Source organism: Vulpes vulpes, chromosome 2 (genome assembly GCF_048418805.1).
Source record: "Vulpes vulpes isolate BD-2025 chromosome 2, VulVul3, whole genome shotgun sequence".
NCBI lineage: Eukaryota > Metazoa > Chordata > Mammalia > Carnivora > Canidae > Vulpes > Vulpes vulpes.
The window spans coordinates 73,243,101-73,266,586 of record NC_132781.1 but is presented as its reverse complement, the minus strand read 5'-3'; the positions used below and the strand labels follow the sequence as shown (position 1 = coordinate 73,266,586).

At 33.2% G+C, this 23,486-nt stretch overlaps 1 pseudogene; it reads left to right on the top strand.

Moving 5' to 3' along the window:
* On the top strand, positions 1 to 23,486 carry LOC112923668 (mitochondrial fission 1 protein pseudogene; annotated as a pseudogene).

The window sequence follows — 23,486 nt, the reverse complement described above, 5'->3', positions numbered from 1 at the left end:
ATGCTAGACATGTTCCGTATCTATACTGCCCAACAGGGTAAGTGGGCAGTAGTCCTGTGTACCTATTTAGCTCTTAAAATCTAGCCAGTCTAAATGACGAACTGTAATTGTATTTAATTTAAATTAATTTAAATTTAAATAGCCATATGTGGTTAGTGGTAACCATATTGGACAGCACAGCTCTAGGCATATATAGTCAACTCTCTATATCTCCTTTTAGATATGCTGCAAGAACCTTAAGTTTAATATTCACTGAATTCAGGGCTCTTTATTTTTCAGACCAACTAACTCAATCCCTTTCATTTTCCTAATATTAATTCTGTCATTATTACTCTTTATCTCTTTACATCATTAAAGTTTGATAGAATTATCTCTATTTTAAACTATAGTGGCTTATGTATTTTTGCTATTCCCTTGATTATGGATATGTAGGTGATAAAGATGGATAAGCTCCCTCCTTCATGTTTCTTACATTATAAGGTCTGGAGTAGTGTTATATAGTAATCCTTCAATATCTCCTGAATATGTGAATGAATTAATAACATGCATTTAAAGGGAAAAATGACAATACTACAGTCAGAGACCAATAGTACTGAGATTAAAGACAAGAAGTTTGTAGCTAGATATTAATTCTATTGGATCTTCCTTTTATGTCATCTATCCTCAGGGAAGTGACTAATTTAACCTCAGTTCCCTTCTATGTACAAATAGATTATAAAAATACCTACTTTATAAAGTTCTTTTAGTACTGGGATAATATAAAGCTTGTGTATGGGATATAGCCCATAAATGTTTACCATCAATAGAATGTAATAATATTGTTATTTCAGTTTTAACTTTGATGCAATGTATATCCTCAGCCAAGTTTCTTATGTTTTCTGGGATCTGTTTATTCATCTGCTCCATGGAGCAGTTGGATGTTATAATCTCTGTTTTTAGAACTAGCAAGCCTCCACAATTCTGAATATGAGTTCATTTTCTCGTGCATATTTCAAGGGAAATAAAATTGGGCTAAATATGAACATACAATAAAATACATACTTTTCTTCACCCTACTCAGTATCTTTGATCAGTATTTTAGAATATTGACATGTCTCTACCTCTTCCGTTTAAAATACCTCAAAGAATCACAATATTGACCACTGAAAACAATCAATTACTTTTGCTAAGTACAAATTTCAGACTATTGGCATTATCTATTTTTCCTTAAAATTTTTATCGCATTTTCCCTTTTGAGAATTTTGTCTCCTTGGCAAAGTGAACTTACAAAAAGACAAAGGCAGGAAGACATAGTCGCAACTGAGTGCAAACTGTAGGACACTTTGTTATTTAATGATTTTAACTGGCATCTTTATAAGCAGCATGACAGTGCCAATACATAAAAAGTAAAATGACCCAAAATTCTGATGCACGACATGTGTTACATTCAGAAGCGATGAAAGGAAAGTACATCTGGAAGAAAAAGATAATAGCTTTGTCTTGGACCGAGCAGTAGAAACCCTAACTGCAGCACATGTCCGTTAATCATCAAGTTACAGTAGCATGTTCTGGCAGTTGGATGGAATGGACTATTTGCATTAAAAATCCGTCAATTTAAAATGCAATAAAAACAAAAAAAAATCGATAATAATACATTTAAATTCAAAGAGTCATCACAGCACTGCAATAGCAATCAGTCATATTTACCAAGGCCATGTATGTAATAATCCTCCCAATCCCTATATAATTACTAGCTTTGCCTCTTGAATTATCAACAGCTCTCATGGCTTATTGCCTCATACTTGCTTAATAAGCATCTGCAATCAATAATCTTGCCACAGAGTAAGAGGCAACCAGCCAGTCAGGCTCAGGGTGTAAATGCTGCAGAAGTGATCATTACATCCATGTGAATGACAGGGAGGTGGCTGTGCTAATGGGAGAGGCATGCAGTAAAGAGGTAATTTAGAAAATTTGTTTACTGGAATGTGTGGATCTTACCATGGCTGCTGGTATCTCAGCTCTGTGGAAGAGTCACCCTTGAAAACACATCTTCAAGTCCTTCCCAGAGGTGCTTTTATGGTGATCATCTCCAGCAGCTGTCTTCTGTAACTTGCTATCAACATCACACCTCCAGTTCACCTGAAATGCTTTCCTCCAACTGAAAAGCAAACAGTTGTTTTATTCATTCACTTGTCATATGATGGAGAACAGGAATTTATATGCAAATTTGAGTATTGGTGACAAGAGTTGAAGGACCATTTGTAGTTGTCAAATATGTTTGGAAGCCCCTATTAATGCCATTCACATGAAAATGAAATGGAAAAATCCCAATAGAGAAAGTGTGTTGTATAGATAGCAACACACTGCTTATTTTATTCAATCTGTTGAATTATAAGGATCCTCATGTTTTCACAAAGAGGACAATTGGAAACACCATCAGGATGATATTGTGTCATTTTTAACCTTGTAAATATTAACTATGCTCATTGCTGTTATTACTTAAATTCAATATCCACAATTTAGGAGACATAAAGAATATATTAAAAACTGCATTTGTGGGGATCCCCAGGTGGCTCAGCGGTTCAGCGCTGCCTTCAGCCCAGGGCATGAACCTGGAGACCCGGAATCGAATCCCACATCAGGCTCCCTGCATGGAGCCTGCTTCTCCCTCTGTCTGTGTCTCTGCCTCTCTCTCTCTCTCTCTCTCTCTCTCTCTCTCTGTGCTCCTCTCATGAATAAATAAATAGAATCTTTTTTAAAAAATTTTAAATTAAAATAAATAAAAACTGCATTTGCTCCCAAAGTATTTGTATTAAGTGGGTAACACAGAAAAAAATAATAATAATCACTTTAAAAAGTCTCAGGAGTGCTTGTGTTATATTCTTATTTGGAAGTGATATTATAGATCCATTGAATTTTTTTTGGTTTTCCACATTTTTTTTAACTGAAGTACAGTTAACACACAATGTTACATTTGTTTCAAGTGTACAGTATAGTGACTTGACAACTCTATACATAATGTTACGTTCACAAGTGTAGATACCATCTGTCACCATACAATGCTATTATACCATTTACTATATTTCCTGTGCTGTACTTTTCATCTCTGAGCCTTATTTATTCTGCAACTGGAAGCCTATACCTCCCACTTCCCTTCACCCATTTGCCCATCCCCCCAGCTCCCTCCCCTCTATCAACCACCAGTTCTCGGTATTTATGGTATTTTTTATGCTTCTTTCTTGTTTCTTTGTTTTCTATTTTAGATCCATATTTATGTGAAACCAAATGGTATTTGTCTTTCTCTGACTGGCTTATTTCATTAAGCATAATGCCCTCTAGGTCTATGTTGTTTCAAATGTCAATCTTTCATTCTTTTTATGGCTAATATATATATATATATATATATATATATATATGTATATATATTTTTTCCACATCTTCTTTATCCATTTGTCTCTCAATGTAGACTTCAGTTGCTTCGATATCTTGGTTATTGCAAATAATGCTGCATTAAATATAAGGGTGAATATATATTTTTGGACTAGTGTTTTTTATCTGCTTTGGGTAAATACCTAGTAGTGGAATTACTGGATTATATTGTAGTTCTATTTTTAATTTTTTGAGGACCCTCTACACTGTTTTCCAAGGTGGCTACACCAATTCCCACCTAGTACATGAGAGTTCCTTTTTTTCTTCACATTCTCACCAATACTTCCTGTCTTTTTGATACTAGCCATTCTGAATGGTGTGAGGGAATAACTTATTGTGGTTTGGATTTATATTTGCCTGATTATGAGTCATGTTAAGTATCTTTTCACTTTCCTTTTCGCCATTCGTATGTTGTCTTGGAAAAAATGTCCTTTTAGCTCCTCTGTCCATTTTAAAATCAGATTATTTTTGTTGTTGTTGAGTTGTATGAGTTCTTCATATATTTTGGATATTAACCTTTATCAAATATATCATTTGCAAACATCTTCTATTCAGTAAGTTACCTTTTTGTCTTGTTGGTAGTTTCCTTTGCTATGAAAAAGCTTTTTATTACACATAGGTGCTTTTTATTTTGGTATAAGGCCAATAGTTTTTTTTTTTTCTTTTGTTTCCCTTGCCTGAGGAGAAATATCTGAAAAAAAAAAGTGTTGCTAAGGTCAATGTCAAAGTGATTACCATTTACATTTTATTCTAGGACTTTTATGGTTTCAAGTCTAACATTTAAATCTTTAATCCATTTTGAGTTTATTTTTATGTATAAGAGAGTGGTCCAGTTTTCCCAACATCATTTATTGAAGAGAACTTCTCTTTCCCATTGTATATTCTTGCCTCCTTTATTGTAGATTAATTGACCACATAAGCATGGGTTTGCTTCTGTTCTGTTGATCTATGTGTCTTTTTGTTCCAATATCATGATGTATTCATTACTATAGTTTTGTAGTATATCTTTTTTTTTTTTAATTATTTGTCTGAGACATAGGGAGGGAGAAAGAGGAAGGGTAGAGGAAGGGTAGAGGAAGAGGGACAAAATCTCAAGTTGATTCCCCATGGAGCACTGAGTCTAGAGTCTGAGCTGGGGCTCAAACTCACAACCATGAGATTATGGCCCAAGCCAAAAATCAAGAGCTGTCTGATGCTCAACTGACTGAGCCACCTATAGATCCCTATAGAGTATCTTGAAATCTGAGAATGTGATAACCTGAATTTTTGTTTTTCTTTCTCAATATTGCTTAGGTTATTTGGGGTCTTTTGTAATTCCATACAAATTTTAAAATTGTTCTATGAAAAATGCTATTGGTGTTTGGGTGATACCCCTATTGGTGATAGCGATTACACTGAATATGCAGATTGCTTTGGGTAGTACAAACCTTTTAAGTATATTAATTCTTCTAATCCATGAGCATGGAACGTCTACATTTGTTTGCATCATCTTTAATTTTTTTCATCAGTGTTTTATAGTTTTCAGAGTACAATCTTTTACCTCCTTGGTTAAGTTTATTTCTAGGTATTTTTTTTGTACAATTCTAAATGGAATTATTTTCTTAATTTCTTTCTGATATTTCATTATTCATGTATAGAAGTACAATATACTTCTATATATTTAATTTAAATATGCATATCTATTTAAATATATAAATATTTAAACATCAAATATTAAAACTTTACTAAATCCATTTATTCTAATAGTTTTTTGGTGGAGTCTTTCAGACTTTTATGTGTAGTAGCATGCCAAATAGTGACAGTTTAACTTCTTATCGATTTAGATGCCTTTTATTTTTCTTTCTTGTCTGATAGCTGTGACTAGGACTTCCAGTATTATGTTGAATAAATGATGAGAGTGGACATCTTTGTCTTGTTCCTGTTCTTAAAGAAAAAGCTCTCATTTTTTCACCATTGAACACAATGTTGCTGTGGATTTTTCCTATGCGGCCTTCATTATGTGGAGGTATGTTGTCTCTACACCCACTTCACTGAGAGTTTTTATCAGGATACTGAATGGTTGTTGAATTTTGTAAAGTGCTTTTTCTGCATTTTTAGATAACATGATTTTTATTCTTCATTTTGTTAATGTGATGTATCACATAGATTTACAGATATTGAACCATTGTTGCATCTCTAGAGTAATGACACTTCACCATGGTGAATGATCCTTTTAATGGATTGTTGAATGTGATTCACTAATATTTTGCGAGTACTGAGTTACATTTTCCATGAATTTAGCATAGTTCTATACTGTAAAATGTGTTGCCCAGTACAGAATTACAATGTGCCCCCACTTACTGGATGGGATTTCTCCACTCTTACCCATTAGAGTGGAGCAAAATCTTACTGGTCTATGGTAAATATCTCTTCAGGCCCCTATGGAGACTTTATCAAGGAACGACTGAGGGTGTTAACCTTTACATGGTCAGAAATTGAAGGGTAGGTGACTATTGTCGAGTCTCACCACCAGGAATACAACTAAGGATATAAGTAAATTAGGGCAAGTGATTTTCATTACAACATGTTATATAATGGCTGTCATTTTATTATTTTTTAAAATATTAAAAAAAATGATTCATGAGAAACACAGAGAAAGACAGAGACACAGGCAGAGGGAGAAGCAGGCTCCATGCAGGGAGCCCGACGTGGGCCTCGATCCCAAGTCTCCAAGATCATGCCCTGGGCCGAAGGCGGCACTAAACCACTGAGCCACCCGGGCTGCCCAATGGCTGTCATTTTAGATTTTTAGTAGGTTCTAGAATTATACTTCAGTTTATTTGTTGTCCTTATATCTTTTGGTAATTCTTCATAGTACTCATTTTATTTTAGTAACTTTGGGGAAGCAAAAAAGAAAATTGACAAAATTCTATATGTAAATAGGCTTGTGGAAAAGATTCAAGTACAGGATGAGTAGAATCAATGGAAAGTAATGATTCTCTGGAGTTTGTTATGAGATGACAAAAGCAGCATAGTGAATTATGTTGGGATATCACTTGGGTGTTAAATTAGAAAGAAAATATTCACATGTTCTTTAGAAGTAGAGTAAATCTAGCAAAGAAAAATATATTGTCATTGTTTGCAACAATTGGCTCATTTTACTTCCTATATTTAGGCCATGTTTATTTTAATATTTTACTAATATCTCAAACTCAAAGTACCTGGTACTAAATTTATCAATTTTTGTCTTTCCATTTTGTCTTATTTCCAAAATTACGACAAGATTACAATCTTTCATTGTTAGGAAATACTATATGTTCTTAGCAATTTTATACATATAAATAATTAAGTATATATCTATAAGTATATAACTATAAAGCTTTATTTGTTTACACTCATATTCATGAAATTTACTGCAAGATTTCTATGATTAAAAATTGTGGCTTCTAGTATAATAAACTGGAAGAAAAATTAAACAGAGTAGAATTATCTGTATGATCACCTTTTAATAAATACTGAAAAAAACTCAATGACCACACATCTCTGTGTGGCCAGTTATATTGGTACTAAGTCATGCTACCTTGATTTTCCTAAGATAATAAGAAAAGCATTGAGTTAAATATTCTATCTTTGTGATGCATTCAGTCACAGTAAAGGGATAAGTAACATCCTATATAGAAAACTATATAGTTCAAGTTTAGAAAAGAAATGGGAGTTTGAGGTATACTGTGTCACACAGCCATAGAAATCTCCAGAATTAAGAGCACATGATGAAATACTTATTATCAGTCATGTCACCAGCAGTGATTTTCAAATGTCATTCACCATATTAATGCTGCTAATTTGAAAATGTTAAGATTTTTATTCATATTTGACATATACACTTGGTTTGATATACTGTTCTTCAAAAGCTAGAAGCATTAAATGTTGCGTTTGTGCACAAATAACATTATAAGAAAATAGTCAACACTGGTTGTTCACATACTATTCAAGTTTGAGAAATACCACTATGCTAAGACTACTGAGTGTATAAGGAGTATCTGTATATTAATCTTTAATAAATCCCCGAAGTTCAAGAAGTAGAGACAATCTATCTCAAATTTTCTTCCCACTAGAATATTTCATAAGAACTAACATTCATCCTCAGTGTTTTTCTAACTCATCAGGTATATTTCCTGCCTTTGCATCTATTGTCACTGCTGACTCTCTTGACTGGAATTGTTCTCAGATCCCATCATCACTGACTTAATTTGACTAACTATCTCAACTAACAGCTTCTCTCCACTCTTGACTTTAATATATATTCTCTTGAAAAGTATTATTTGACTCTTGACACATTTTACTTTACTTACTATACATATCAGTGAATCGTATATCATTCATATATAGATAATGTTTGTGTATATCATATACCTATCATTATATACAATTTGTTTCTAGGATCCTCCAAAATCCTTGAAGAGGACTACAGAGAAAAGCGCGTTGTAAATACAGAATGCACCATAAACATTGTTTTAAATGCACTCAGGGTAAGAAATCTAACCAGGGTCAGTGTAAGCCAAATCTCCATTAGGGAAGCATATGAGCATTTGAAAGGGAGACATATTTTGGGGCATTTAAAGGGAAAATCTTTAAAGAAAAGCCTATCATTCCCTCCTCTATTTTTATTAATTTTTTAAAGATTTTATTTATTTATTCATGAGAGACATGGAGTGAGATGCAGAGACATAGGCAGAGGGAGAAGCAGGCTCCCTACAGGGAGCCTGATGCAGGACTTGATCCCAGGACTCCAGGATCGTGACTTGATCCAAAGGCAGACGCTCAACCACTGAGCCATCCAGGTGTCCCTCTCCTCTTTATATAAAATATTATTCAGTCCCTGAAGGATCTATTCTTTATTAAGGATTAATAAATACGGGAATCCCTGGATGGCTCAGTGGTTGAGCTCCTGCCTTTGGCCCAGAGTGCGATCCTGGAGTCCTGGGATTGAGTCCCGCATCAGGCTCCCTGCATGGAGCCTGCTTCTCCCTCTGCCTGTGTGTCTGCTTCTCTCTCTATGTATATCATGAATAAATAAATAAAATCTTTTTAAAAAGGATTAATACAAACACATGGTTTTTATTTGTCTCCATCATTTAGCATAATGTTTTTCTACAGTTCACCCATGTTATAGCATGTGTTGGTACTCAGTTCCTTTTTATAGCTGTCTAATGAGCCATATGTACAGGTGTCACTGTATACACAGACCAAATTCATTTACCTATTTGTCATTTGATAGACATTTGTGTTATCTTCACTTTTGGATATTATGAATAATGCTGCTATGAACTTTTTTGCAGAAATTATTTTGTGTGGATATCTCTTGGATATTACACTTAAGAGCAGAATTGTGGAATCAAATAAACTCTATATTTAACATTTTTGAGGAAAAGCCAAAGAGTTTTCCAAGTGGCTGGTCTATTTTCTGTTTCAATAAGGACTGTATGAGACTTCCATTCACTTTACATTCTAGCCAGCATTTGTTATCGCCCTTATAAAATTATTACTATAGCCATTATAGTGAGTGTAAAGTGGTATCACTTTATGGTTTTGACTTAATTTCTTTAGTTAGCTGATGATGTTTAGTAGATACCTTCATCTGCTTGTTGGTCATGTGTGTATTTCTTGGATAAAAGAAGAAATACATTGTGCATTTTTAATTAGGTTGTCTTTTAATTGTTGACTTGTAAGAATTCTTTAAGAATTCTGGATACCAGACTCTTATACAATTTATACTTTGCAAAATATTCTTCCATTTTGTGGATTGTCTTTTCAAAGCCTTCCTTGACCCTGTCCTCTGAAGCCAAAGCCATATTTATTTACTTTTATGGGCTTGTGCTTTTTTGTGTCATGTCTGAGAAATGACTGCTTAATCAGTCACAAAGCTTTGCATCTATTTTTCCTTCTAAGAATTTTATAATTTTATATAAAATTTATTTTATGAAAGATTTTATTTATTCATGAGAGACACACAGAGAGAGGCAGAGACACAGGCGGAGGGAGAAGCTGGCTCTCTGAGAGGAGCCTGATGTGGCACTCAATCCCAGGACTCACTCTGGGATCACAACCTGAGCCAAAGGCAGATGCTCAACCACTGACCCACCTAGGTGCCCCAAGAATTTTATAATTTTAGCTCTTAGATTTAGGTTGTTCATTCATGTTGAATTAAAATTTGATTATGATATAAAGTAGGCACCCAAATTACATCTTTTGAATGCAGATAGCCAGTTCTCCTACTACCATTTATTGAAAAAAAAAAAAAGATCTATTGAACCATCTCAGCACTTTTATTGAAAATCAATTGGCCATAAATGTATACAACTTTATTTCTAGATTCCCAGTTCTATTTCATCGAACTATATGTTTATCTTTATTCTAGTAGAACAAGATCTTCATTACTGTGACTTATAGTAAGTTTTGAAATAGGAAGTTTTAATCCTCAAACATGGTTATTCTTTTCAAGTTTCTTTAGCTATTGTGAGTTATATGCATTTTCATATGATCTCCTGGATCACCCTGTCAATTTTTACAAAGAGGCCAACTGAAATTCTGATAAAAATTGCAATGAATCAGGGATCCCTGGGTGGCTCAGTGGTTTAGCGCCTTCTTTGGCCTACAGCGTGATCCTGGAGACCCGGGATAGAGTCCCGCATCTGGCTCCCTGCATGGAGCCTGCTTCTCCCTCTGCCTCTCTCTCTCTCTTTCTGTGTGTCTCTCATTGATAAATAAAATCTTTTAAAAAATTGCAATGAAACTATAGATCAACTTGGGAGTAATACCCTCTCAATGGTAGCAACTCCAATCAATGAACATGGTATAGCTTCACATTTATTTAAACCTTATTTTTTTCTGTTTTATAATTTTCAGCATACAAATTTGATACTTTATTAAGTTTATTCCTAAATAATTTATTGGTTTTGGTGCTATTTTAAATCAAACTGTTTTAATTTTATTTTCAGTGGATTATTCACACTGCCAGCATATAGAAATACAATTAACTTTTTTAAGAAGATTTAGTTATTTATTTGAGAAAGAGGGAGAGGGAGCACACCCATGAGCAGGGGGAGGGGCAGAAGGAGAAGGAGAGGCAGAGGAGACAATCTGAAGCAGATTCCTCACTGTGCACAGTACTTGACATGGTCTCAATCTCCTCATTCTGAAATCATGACCTGAGCCAAAACTCCAAAGTTGGATGCTTAAGCAACTGAGCTACCCAAGAGCCCCAGAAATACAATTAACTTTTATTATCTTGTATCATCAAACCTTGCAGAATTTGTTTATTAGCTCTAATTATGTGTGCTTATGTGAATTTCTTAACAATTTCAATACACAATATTAATATAATCTGCAAAAGGACTTTTTTTTTTCAAACTGAATGACTTTTTTATCTTTCCTTCTCAGTTGTCCTGGCTAGAATTTTAGTACAATTTTGAATATGATAGTAAAATCAGATACCTTTGCTTGTTTCAAGTTATAGAGGGAAAGCTTATAGTCTTTCATTATTATGACTGTGTTGTTTATTTTTTGTAGATGACCTCTATTGGGTTGAGAATATTCTCTTATATACCTAGTTTGGTGTGTGTGTGTGTTTAATCATCTAAGAGTGCTGGACTTTGTTAAATGCTTTTTCTTTACCAATAGAATTGTTCATGTATTTTTTGTCTTTTAGCATATTAGTATGTGTAGTACATTGATTTTTTTGTTGTTGTTGAACTACCTGAGTTTTCCTCAGATAAAGTCCAGTAAGTCATGTTGCATAACCTCTTTATGTGTTACTGAATTTGGTTTGCTATTTTGAGGATTTTGTGTTTCTAGTCATAGGAAATTTCAGTCCATACTTTTCTGTATATCTGGTTTTAGTAACAGTGATATTTACACCATGGTATGAGTTATTTTCTTGATATTTTTTGGTAACAGTTTGTGTAGGATTGATATCATTCTTAAATATTTGGTAAAATTCACTAGAAAAGAAATCTGGTCATGAGATTTTCTTTGTAGGAAATATTTGGATTATTCAATTTCTGTACTTCCTATAGTTCATTTCATATTTTCTATTTCTTTTGAGTCAATTCTGATAGTTTTATTCCGCCCATTTCAACTAAGTAATATGATTGTTAGCATACAATTGTTCCTAATATTCTCTAACAATCCTTTTATTTTAGTAACCTCCTTTTTTTAATTTGTGAGTTTAGGAAATTTTATCTTCTCACCTCTTTGGTTTGTCAATTTCATCAATTTGTTGATTTTATTTTTAATTTATGAAAGCTAACTGGTTTTGTTGCTATTCTGTATTATTATTTCTATTCTATAACACATGTATTTCTGTTCCAGGTCCTATCATTTTTCTAGTTTATGTGAAAACTACAGTATTTGAAAACATTCTTATGTGTTTACAACTATAATTTTTTTTCTGCAAGCACAAGGTTTAACTGCATCTTATAAGTTGTGATGTTGTTTTCATTCATCTGCACTTATTTTCTAATTTTCCTTGTGATTAGTTCTTTGATGCACTGGTTAAATTATTGCTTAAATTCCACATTATTTTGACTTTCTCAAATTTTCTTCCAGTTTCATTCCACAGTGTTGAGAGAACATATTTTGTATGATTTATATCCTTTTAAATTTATTGAAATTTGTTTTATGGCCTAACAAGGTCTAACTTGGTGAATGTTCCAAGTGTACTTGAAAATGTATTCTGCTGTTGTGGAATAGTGTGCCAATCTGTCTTTTAATTACATTGTTTAATCCATTCATAAGACACAGGTAGAATTTATGTCTGTCATTTTGTTATTGACTTTTATATACCTTATGTATTTTTCTATTTCTTTATTCCTCCATTACTGTCCTTTTTGATAAATTGGTATACTAGAAAATATCAATTTAACACAATTTTCATTTCTTTTACTAGATATTTCATGTGTGCTTAGTGATTGGCCTAAAATGATTACAATCTAATTTAGATTAATAGCAACTAAATATCAATAGTACACAAAAATGTATTCCAATACAGCTCCATTCCCTCTTCTTTATACTTTTATGTTCAAATATATCTTTATACATTATGTTTCCATGAACATATCTCTAATTGATGCTTTGTACAGTTTTCCTTTAAATAGATAGGAAGAAAAAGCAGTTACAAACAATTGGCCTGTTGTTTATTTACCTATTTAGTTACCTTTATTCGTTTCTTTATTTAACTGAATTTGAGATACTGCCTAATTGTCTTTCTGTTTCAGCCAAAAGGAGCCCCTATATTAAGTCTTACACAGAAGATTTAGAGACCATTTTTCTTAGTTTTTGTCTTGCTGTGTCTTAATTGCTCTCTCTCATTCAAATATATGTACATATATTTGAATATAGAATTCTTAGTTGATAAGTTTTCTTTTCTTTCTTTCAAAATTTTGAATATGTCATCTCACTGACTCTGGCTTCCATAATTTCAGATGAGAAATCAATTGTAAATCTTATTGAGGAACCCTTGAATGTGATGAGCCATTTCTCTGCTTTCAAGACACTATGTCCTGTCTTTTGACAGTTTGATTAAATGTTATTATGAATCTCTTTGAATTTATCTAAATCATAGATGCACAGGTTAATATTTGTCACTAAATTTTGTAAGTTTTCAGTTTTTTTTTTCAATTTTTTTTCCATCCCTTTTTCTCTTTCTGGAACTTCCATTGTGCATGTATTGGTATACTTAATTTTCAAGGGACCCTGGGACTTTATTAATTTTTTAATTTCATTTAAAAAATTGGTCCTGCAGACTGAATAATCTCTTGCTGATTCTTTCCTCTACCTACGCAGAACTGATACTGTATAGTCTAAGGAAATTTTAAATTTTAGTGATTGTAGTTTGCAATTTTAGAACTTTTTTGGTTGTTTTGTATTTTCTATTTTGTGATATTCTCTATTTGCTGAAATATTAATTCCATATCTGCCTTAAGTATTTGTTTAAAAAAAGATTTTATATATTTATTTGAGAGAGAGAGAGAGAGAGAGAGAGATTGAGGATGAGCAAGCAAAAAGAGGGAGAAGCAGGGATGATGGGATCATGATTCTGGGATCATTACCTGAGTCAAAGGCAGACATTATCAGACTGAGCCACCTGGGCACCCCTCTGCCTTAAGTCTTTAGACTATTTCCTTCTGTTCTTTGGATATTATAAAAATAGTTGGTTTAAATCTTTGTCTATTAAGTACAACATCTGGGCTTCCTCAGGGACAATTTATATCGACTCTGTTTGTTTTTCCTGTATATGGGAAATAATTTCCTATTTCTTTGAATGACACAATTTCCTTTTGGAAATGAGGTTCAGCAGTTTTCCTTGAATAAGTAATCCTCAGATTCAGGCAAGTCTTTTGTTAAATCCAGACTTCTAAAAAGGTTTCTCTGACAAATTTCTTTCCAGTGTTCTTGTTGCTTTTACAGATGACAAAAATTTTTGAGGTCCTTACACTTTGTCATTCACTGACATCATTCCCAAAATATCATTATAATTGAATTTAAATCCCTTTAGTCAGGATTCATTAATGAAATTTTTACTATTCCCTATTGCCATATGCTTAGCGGTCTATTCATACTGTTTGATCTGCCTATGAGGACTTGGAGTGTGCAGCCCTTTGTGTCAATTCATGTATTTTGAATTTCTAGGTCAAATGTAGAATTATTATTTTGGTAATTTATAACCCAAAGAATTTTAAAGGTCACCACCTAATCACACACCTCCTAAAATTTAATACTATATTATTTTACCTTTTTGCTAATTTAAAACTTTCAAATGCTCTCATGCTTGCGTAAATTTGCATTTTTTACAAAGAAAATTGGATTCCATATGTTAATTTGTAATCTGTGTTTCTGCTTGTGTTAATTGCTTAATCATCTAGTTTGCCCTTTTTGCCCATAGTTTAATTTGTGTTTACTTGTGTCCTATTGAATTGCAAAAAGCAAATTACAAACTATGTTAGTTAAAGGAAATTCACTGCATGATGACACAGAGAAATGTTTTAAAAACTTCAAACTAGACTTCTTAAAAACTTGAATTTTATATAGTGTTTGGCATATTATGGAGGATTTTTGAATAGGAAAGCAGGTCTAATACCCCAACAGTAGCAGTTCTCTCTACTCCTGACCTAGTTCTTTCACTGTTTATTACTATACCCATATTTTTCTTTGTATTCTATTAATCTCTATAGCATTCTTATACTTCAAGGCATCTGTTTCCTCATGGATTTTATTGTTGTTTCTATTTGCTATTCTTTCATTTTGGGCCATTCTGCAACTGCTTATTTATTCCATTTAGTCGATATACAAGCACATCAAAAGCTATTTTTTAATTGGTTAGGACTGTAACAACCCATTATGAGTCTTGTCAGTTACATAAAGCTTTGATATTTTTCCACTTCATAAATTATTGGCCATTATAGACAGCCAGATTTGTTCATGTGTCCATCTAGCTATTTTTTGTAAATTTAATATGGTAAAGTTAGGTTGTAAAAGCAAAAGGAAACTAGCAAATGTGAATAATGAGCAAACTAATAAGAGTTTTTGTAAGATTGTATCTTTCATAGCACATCTAATGAAAATACTTCATTTGCTTGAGAATGTATACATGCACTAAATTTATACTCCTATATATTGTATTCCTATTCTTTTGGTGACTAACAAATTATCACCATTGTATTAAAAGACAACTATTATTATTGCATATTATCTCTGGGTCAAGAGTTTAAATATTGGTTAGCTAGGTCCTCTGTTAAGGGTCTCATCAATTTTACACCAAAAAGTTGGCTGAATTTTCATCTCAGATTTTGTTTTGTTTTGTTTTGTTTATAATTGTATTTATTTATTCATGAGAGACACACAAAGAGAGAGGCAGAGACATAGGCAGAGGGAGAAGCAGAAGCCCGATGTGGGACTCGATCCCGGGACTCCAGGATCACGCCCTGAGTTAAAGGCAGATGCTCATCCACTGAGCCACCCAGGCGTTCTTCATCTCAGATTTTAAGTCCTCTTCTAAACTAATTGTCAGAATTCTTTTTTTGTAGTTTTACTAATGAAGAGCTAATGTTCTTGTAAACTGTTAAGAAAGGACTACCTTTTCTTTGTCACCCTCCCTTATAGGTCTTCTCATAGCAATATAGCTTATATCATCAAGGCCAGCAAAATAATTTCTCCTAACTCTACTATGACAGTCTTATGTATCATAATATAATTATGGAGCTGTTTATCCCAATACATCATCAAGTGATATAACCTAAATAAGGAAGTAAATATACATTCAGATTCATAATATCCACCCAAATCCAAGGGGGAATGGTTATACACAGCATATAGAGCAGAGGACAGGAATCTTGAGGGATCATCTTACATTTCTCATAAGTTATAATTTATATACTAGTTTAGATCATTTCTTATCACACAGTTGTCATGTCTCTGACAATATATATGACCCTCATGTTAACTCTTCTTACTTGAGCTCTAAAACTGTTCTATATTTCTTGATTTGTTATTTTTTTATATATTTCTTGATTTGTATAAGCCTTTTTCATCCTGCTTAGAATGCCAAATACATCTAGTCCTACATGCTGTATCTGTGACTTAAATTAGTAGAAACTCCAAAATAGGCTTTCAGTCTCATCTTAACTACAGCATATGAAATACTATCCCAAATATGTACACTCAGATTGTCACATATTACTGGGGCAAAAAATTGTGGGATAGGAGAGATACACAGAAATATTATTATTTATCCCCTCTCTACTGATATAAATGTTGTAAAATATTTATGAGGTAAAACATAATATGTATACATATATAAACTGTAAGTATGGGACCAAATCAAGCTTCACAGAGTTAACAGATAGATATAACCATAGATTACATCAAGAAATATAATCTAGAATATTAGTCAAGAAACTCCTTCTGAGAACCATCCTATCATTACTTTATCCAGAGGTAGACACTATTATGAATTCAAAAATCATGGTTTAGGTTATCTTTATGCTCTACATATGTGAAATAAGGGTATATGTTCCTTCATATTTCTTGTGTTCATAATTATGTTTGTAAGATTCTTTTATAAGCTTGCTACTTGTAAGTGGCTAAATGAATGAATACACTACAATTTGTTGATCTACTTTCTTTAGCTGCTTTTGGAGATTTTCTTTTTGTGTATGTTTTTTGTCAACTTTACTGAAACATGTATTTTTTTTCCTTCCTTCCATTCTCTGTTTTGGGGTTTCAGAACTTGAATCTTTGGGCTGATGGCCTTTATTAGGTTTTGAATATTACTAGCTCTATTTTTTTTTGATATATTGATTCCACTTAATGCTTTCACGACTCCAATTATACACATGATAAGTATTTTCACTGTGTCCTGCTTTCCTTTAATACTCTTTCCTATGTTTGTAATCAATTTTCTCCCCTTTGGAGAACTTTGTATATTTCCTGTTGATCTGTCTTCAGATTCATTAATTCTGTCTTCTACTGGGAAAATTTCCTTGCATATGTGTGCTCCTCTGTCACAGAAGTATCCTTCTTAAATGTTTTTTTTAATTGAGGGATAATTGACATATAACATTTTATTGGTTTCAGGTTGTACAATATTTGTATGCATTACAAAAATGATCACTCTGGTAAGTCTAGTTACATCTGCCATCATACAAAGTTAACTTTTAGGATATACTCTTTTGGCACCATTCAAGTATGCTTTACGTTATTATTCACTATAGTCATCATGTACTATATTACATCCCCATGTCTCATTTTATAACCGGAAATTTGTACTTTTGACCCCCTTCACATAATTCATCCTCTTTCTTCTGGCAACCACCATTCTGTTCTCTGTATCTGTGATTTTTATTTTGTTTATCCACTTTTTTTTTTTAGATTCCACATATAATGAAATTTGTCTTTGATTTATATCACTTCTCACAATTCCCTTAAGTTCTATCCATATTGTCACAAACACTAAGATTTCATTATTCTATTGTATGTATATACCAAATTTTCTTTAGCCATTAACTCTCAAGGGATGTATATTGTTTCCATATCTTGCCTACCTTTTTGAATTAGTGTTTTCATTTACTCCCACTCAGAAAGTGGGATTGCTGAATCATATGGCAGTTCTATTTTTAATTTTGTGAGAAAAATTCATATTTTTTCCACAATGACTACAGCAATTTATGTTCCCACCAATAGCACACAAGGATTCTCTTTTTTCCACATCCTTCAAATACTTGTTACTTTTTATCTTTTTGATAATAGCCATACTAACAAATGTAAGGTAATATCTCATTGTTTTGATTTGCACTTCCCTGATGATTAATGATGTTCAACACCTCTTCATATACCAACTGGCCATGTGAATATCTTCTTTGGAAAAATGTTTTTTTCAGGTTCTCCGCTCATTTCCTAAATCAGATTTTTTGCTATTGTGTTTTATGAGTTCTTTATATATTTTGAGTATGAATCTCTTCATTAGATAGAATTTGCAGATATTTTCTCCATTTAGTGGGCTGTCTTTCTATTGATGGTTTCCTTTGCTATACAGACACTTTTCAGTATGATGTCTCACTTGTTTTTCTTTGTTGTCTTTGCTTTTAAAGGGAGATCCAGATACTCATTGCCAGGACCAATGTGAAATAGATGACCACTTATGTTTTCTATTATAAGTTTTATGGTTTCAGTTCTTATATTTAAGTCTTTAATCCATTTTGATTTAGTTTTTGTGTATGGTGTAAGATAGCAGTCTCTTTTTCTGCACACCATTTATTGAAAAGACCATCTCTTCCCCATTATATATCCTTGGTCTCTTTTTGGTCTAAATTGACATATATGCATGTTTATCTGGGCTCTCTCTTATGTTCTATTAATCTCCATTTTTATATGCCAGTTCCATATTGTTTTGATTATTATAGCTTTGTAGTACAGTTTGAAATTAGTGAGTAATGCCTTCAGATTTGTTCTTTTCCAATATTGGTTTGGCTTTTCAGGGTCTTTTGTAGTTCCATACAAATTTTAGAATTATTTGTTCTATTTCTGTGAATTTTGGTAGGAATTGCATTGAATCTGTATATTGCTTTGAGTAATAGGGACATTTTAACAATATTAATTCTTCCAATCCATGTGCACTGAATATCTTTGCTTTCTTTGTATCATCTTCAATTTTTTTTTTCCATCAATGACATAGTTTTCAAGGTACAGGTCTTTGATCTCCAGAAGTATTCTTTCTTGTTATTCAAACTTAGCTTGGCAGTTGGGGTTGTAGAGAGAAGTTTCTGTTGTTTTATTATGCTTCAAATTTATCTTATATTTTTCTCTTACTTAAATCACTTTTGCAGCCACAATCATAACCCAAAATGGGTCTTAACAAATATCTTCAATTATTAGAGATAGTTAAATTCAATCCTTACCTTGCTTGAAATATAAACTACACTGTACATAGTCTAATGTTCTCTTATCAAAACATTCTGCACATGGCTTCCAGGACTCTAAATTTGCATCATTTCTTAGGGCTGCTTTCTCTCAGACTACTTTGCAGACTTACTTTTATTTGCACATTCGATTAACACTAGAATTCTCCAGACTTGTTTTTGTCTTTTTTTCTTGATATCTAAGGTAATTCCCTAATTATGTCATCTAATAGCATGTCCTTACATGCATCTATGTATTGATGATTCTTAAATTTATGTTTCAAAGCCAGGCACCTTAGACTCTAGAGTTATATACCCAATGGACTACTTGAAAATTTGACATGTGTCTAGAGGGATTATAAAACTTCTTTTTCTGAAAAAAAAAAAAAAGTTATTTTATCTGCCTTTAAACTTCAACCAATTCTGTTCTTCTTGCATTCTTTCCCAAGGTTACTCCCTCATTTAATTAAAAGAGAAATAAAATATATTTCTCTTCACTTTTTTTCCTCAAAAACTAATATCCTCCAGTTAATGTTGTTGGATTTATATAAGGAATATATCTACTTTTCAAGATCTCTGTTGCCATTACTCTGTCTCAAGCCACCAATATGTCTTTCATAGTTCTGGGGTTTTTTGTTTTGTTTTGTTTTGTTTTGTAGGCACCTAATTGTCCCTGTGCTTCTGTCCTTCTTCTTTGGTCTGTTAGCAATTGAATTCACCCTATCAAAATGTAAGTTAGACTGTATTATTTCCCTGCTTACCATTTAGTTGCTTCCTTTCTTATTTAGAGAAAATCTAGTTATTCTGATTTCTAAAGCACTACATGAATTAGCTTACTGTTTTTTGAACATATCTCCTAATACTTTATCCTTTTCTATTTGCCTCTTCCCAATATCTGGCAACACGTAAACTGCTTCTTCCACACCTTTATGCTTTCTATTCCCACCTACCAATTTGGGCTTAGTCTCCCACTTCCTTAAACGCTTAAAGATCATTTTCTCAGTGAGAGTTTCCATGGCCATGATGTCAATAATTTCAGCCTCTCCTTGGAGATATCACATATCATCATCCAAAACTTCGTATTTTTCTCCTTGACACTTGTCACACACAGACTATTTCATGTATGTGATATATACCTTTGTCACTAGAATATAAACTGAATGAGTGTAGGGATTTTTGACCAGTTTACTGCTACATCTCAAGAACAAAATAAAACAGCAGCTGATATACAATGAGTGCCCAACAATATTAATACCTCTTATTCTGTCACCCAATATAATGTTTTCAAGACTTCATGATTAAGGCCTCCTTTATAATCATAACATATGTCTTTTCTACTTGGATGTTCATGGTGGGTACTTTATATTCTTTCTGTTGTCACAGAAAGAAGGTGATCAAGTGTGCTCTTGCAGCACCACATAAGCTAACACTGGCATACTCTGTTCCTTACAAAGAACAGGCTTGAAGTTTTGAGTGATCATATTTATTTGGGTTGAATTATTAGGAAGTGCATTTTGGCCACAAATTTAAGTAAACCAGGTCTCAATCATCATTAATACATTAATACTAAAACTCTTCATTTTATTGGTGTCTGTCTTTGTCTCTTAATCGGTTTTTAACTTAGAAGGTGAAGCTGGATGGATGCTTAATAATGAACCCCACACACACACAAAAAGTAAAACTGATTGACAAATTGAGTGGCATTTCCTGTGTAAACTAGCATATATAGCATGAGCAAGGGAGTGGCTTTAATTTTTAGTACTTTTGATTTGGATCTTGTATTTTTATTTCAGTACTTTATAACTATTTATATTGAGACTGGATTTTCATTATTGTACTTTTTAAGTCCACACATTTGATCTACAAGTCCAGGTTGGCCTCTCTAGCTTAACTTCATATCATCCATGAATATATGTCTTTTTAAATAAGCAATTACAGTTGAGTAAAAGATTATGTTAAAGGAAAAATCAAACATTTTGTTATGTAAAATTCACCTCCAAAAATACCTGGGATTGTACATAGGGTTTATAGAAATTAAGGGAATAGGGTTTTGGTTTTTTTCTATATTTTGTTAATTAGTTCCAGATTTCTAGTCTAATTTCAGCCTATAGAACATTCTTCTGTTATATGTTGTATGCCCAGCAAAAATAGGCAGTATTAGAACAAGTGCTTGAAGTTCTATTCCTATGTAAAATATTTTAATGTAAAATTAGGAAAGAAACGGTAGAAGAACTTTGGAATTATCTGCTTGTCCTTTGCCCATTAAACTCTACTGGTGACCACTACTGCATCACAGACACACAGGAAGGTTTTCCCAATAGAAAAGCCATTAACGTTGAGACATCATTCCTTTTAAATAAAGAGAATATGCTGTCTTTGAGGCTCAAGATTAAAAGAAATAATTATTTCAACACCAAAGTTTAAGTCAAGTCGTTCAATTAAAAGACCAATTCTCTTTTCCTAGAAATAGATATTGCCCAGAAAATCAACATTGGCTTTTAAAAATATATTTCTCCCTTAATATCAAAATAGGAGCCATAAATACCAATTTTTTTTCTCAAAAAAGGACTTTATTTATTACCCCTCCACTAGTAAATATATCTTCTGTGGAGTGCCAGCCCCATAGATAAAGAAATAGTCTCTGTGTATGTTAAAGACCTATGTTATATATAAGCTTTCATTTATGCACTTCCCTAACTAATTGAACAGTTCCTAGTTTGGTTATAATAGAAAACAACCAAAGGATTATGCATATATTTCTCTTCAGTCTCCAAGATTAGAAAGTATATTATCATTTTCTGATATTTTCTAAAATGTAAGTCATTAGCAAACCTCGTCAGCCCTGACATGCTATCCAGTATTTAGGAAAGCAACCATGGCACAGTAGTTAAAGAAGTTTGGTGGCTGAGGAACACTGGCTTGCAGAATGTCAGTATCCAGTTCTACAAAACTTTAAAGCTGTTTCTAATACAAAGCTTCACCAAGTTTGGAAAACAGATCATGTTTCCAACAGGCTGAGATTTGTTTTAAGATCTTTATCAGGTGGTTCTCTGGGAAATGGTATAAATGGAAACCCATGAGTAACTATGTAGTAGGGGCAGATAAGGAAGGTATGGGGGAAAAATCTAAGATAACTAACAAAAAGGCCTTGATTAATTACATCAGTATTCCTGCTCTATTTATCCTCCACTGTAGTTGTTAAAGCTAATAATAATCCTCTAGCTTTAGGTACAATAAAGCAAGGCTACTTTCTTTTCAAGTGATTTCAATAGTTAGATAAATTCTATTACCCCAGGAGATGCCATCAATTCCTTAAAGACCTTTCAAGGTACAGTTCTACTGTAAAAATGTCCAAGAAGCATTTTTAATATGACATTTAAAAGTAAACTATCTTCACATTTTTTTTCTGGATCTTAAAGTTAATCTTCAATTATAACCATAATCATTATCATTGATACATAATTATTAAGGGATTACTACATGTTAAGTATTATAGTTTACAGACTCATTTGACTTACCCTCACTGCAGGGAAGAAAGCTGCATTTTAAAACAAGTCATTGGTCTTGAGCTTTACTTCATTTCACTTTCCAGGCAGTTCCACATCATACTGTCTCTACTTAGAACATGCAATTCTTCCCTGTTATCTCTTCTTGACAGTTTCTCATGTATTATAGCTCCATGGAGATGTTTCATATTTTATTCTAACTCCTGTCATTTGCTTGACACAGCACTTCTAAATTAAAAAAAAAAAAGTATAGTACCTATTAGTGTTTCTCATAGGAAAGTTTTTGCCATTTTGTGAGATAATTATTCTTTATATAGGAATGCCCCTCTTATTATAAAGAGATTACTGTTCCTGACCCTCTCTTCCAAATTTTATTACATATACTTGCAAGTATAGTACAAAAACATTTCCAGTCCTTCCCAAATGCCCTTTAAGAGACTGATGCCATCCTTGCTTGAGAACTACTGCATCTAAATAATCTAAATCACAAGACAAGTTCTCTTCTTACACTGAAGAGGTACGTTCTCCAAAATTCATACATTACTATTTAACAGACTTCGGAGACAATATTTCTGCTAACATATTAGAAAAATACCTGTTATATTTGGCAGTAGATAGATAGATATGTTGTTGGATTGAATTCTGACTCAGCTGACCTCCCCAAACTGAAAAATCTTGAGTGGGCCACAGAGCCTGCAGCACAATAATAATTTAGATGTGACCATTGCAGGGGGCAGCTGTGCTGAACCAGCTGGTGTCTGTGAGACAACCTGCTGAAGGCTGAGAAGGCAGCAGGCTCCATATCCAAGAGCATGCAGTTTGAGTATGCCTGGTGCCTGGTGCGAAGGAAATACATTGAGGACGTCCATAGAGACGCTGTGCTGCTGGAGGAGCTGCTGGCCAAAGGGAGGGATTTGGTCTTCTTCCTGGCTGTGGGGAGCGACCTGCTCAAGGAATACAAGACACCCTAAAGTACATGAGGGGACTGCTGCAGACCCAGCCCCTGAACATCCAGGCCGAGGAACTGGAATGGCTCATTAACAAGGCCGTGAGGAAGATGGAAACTGTTGGAGACATGACCCTGGGTGCGAGGGGCCTGGCTGAACTCACTGGACTTGCTGTATCCAAGTGCAAGACCTGA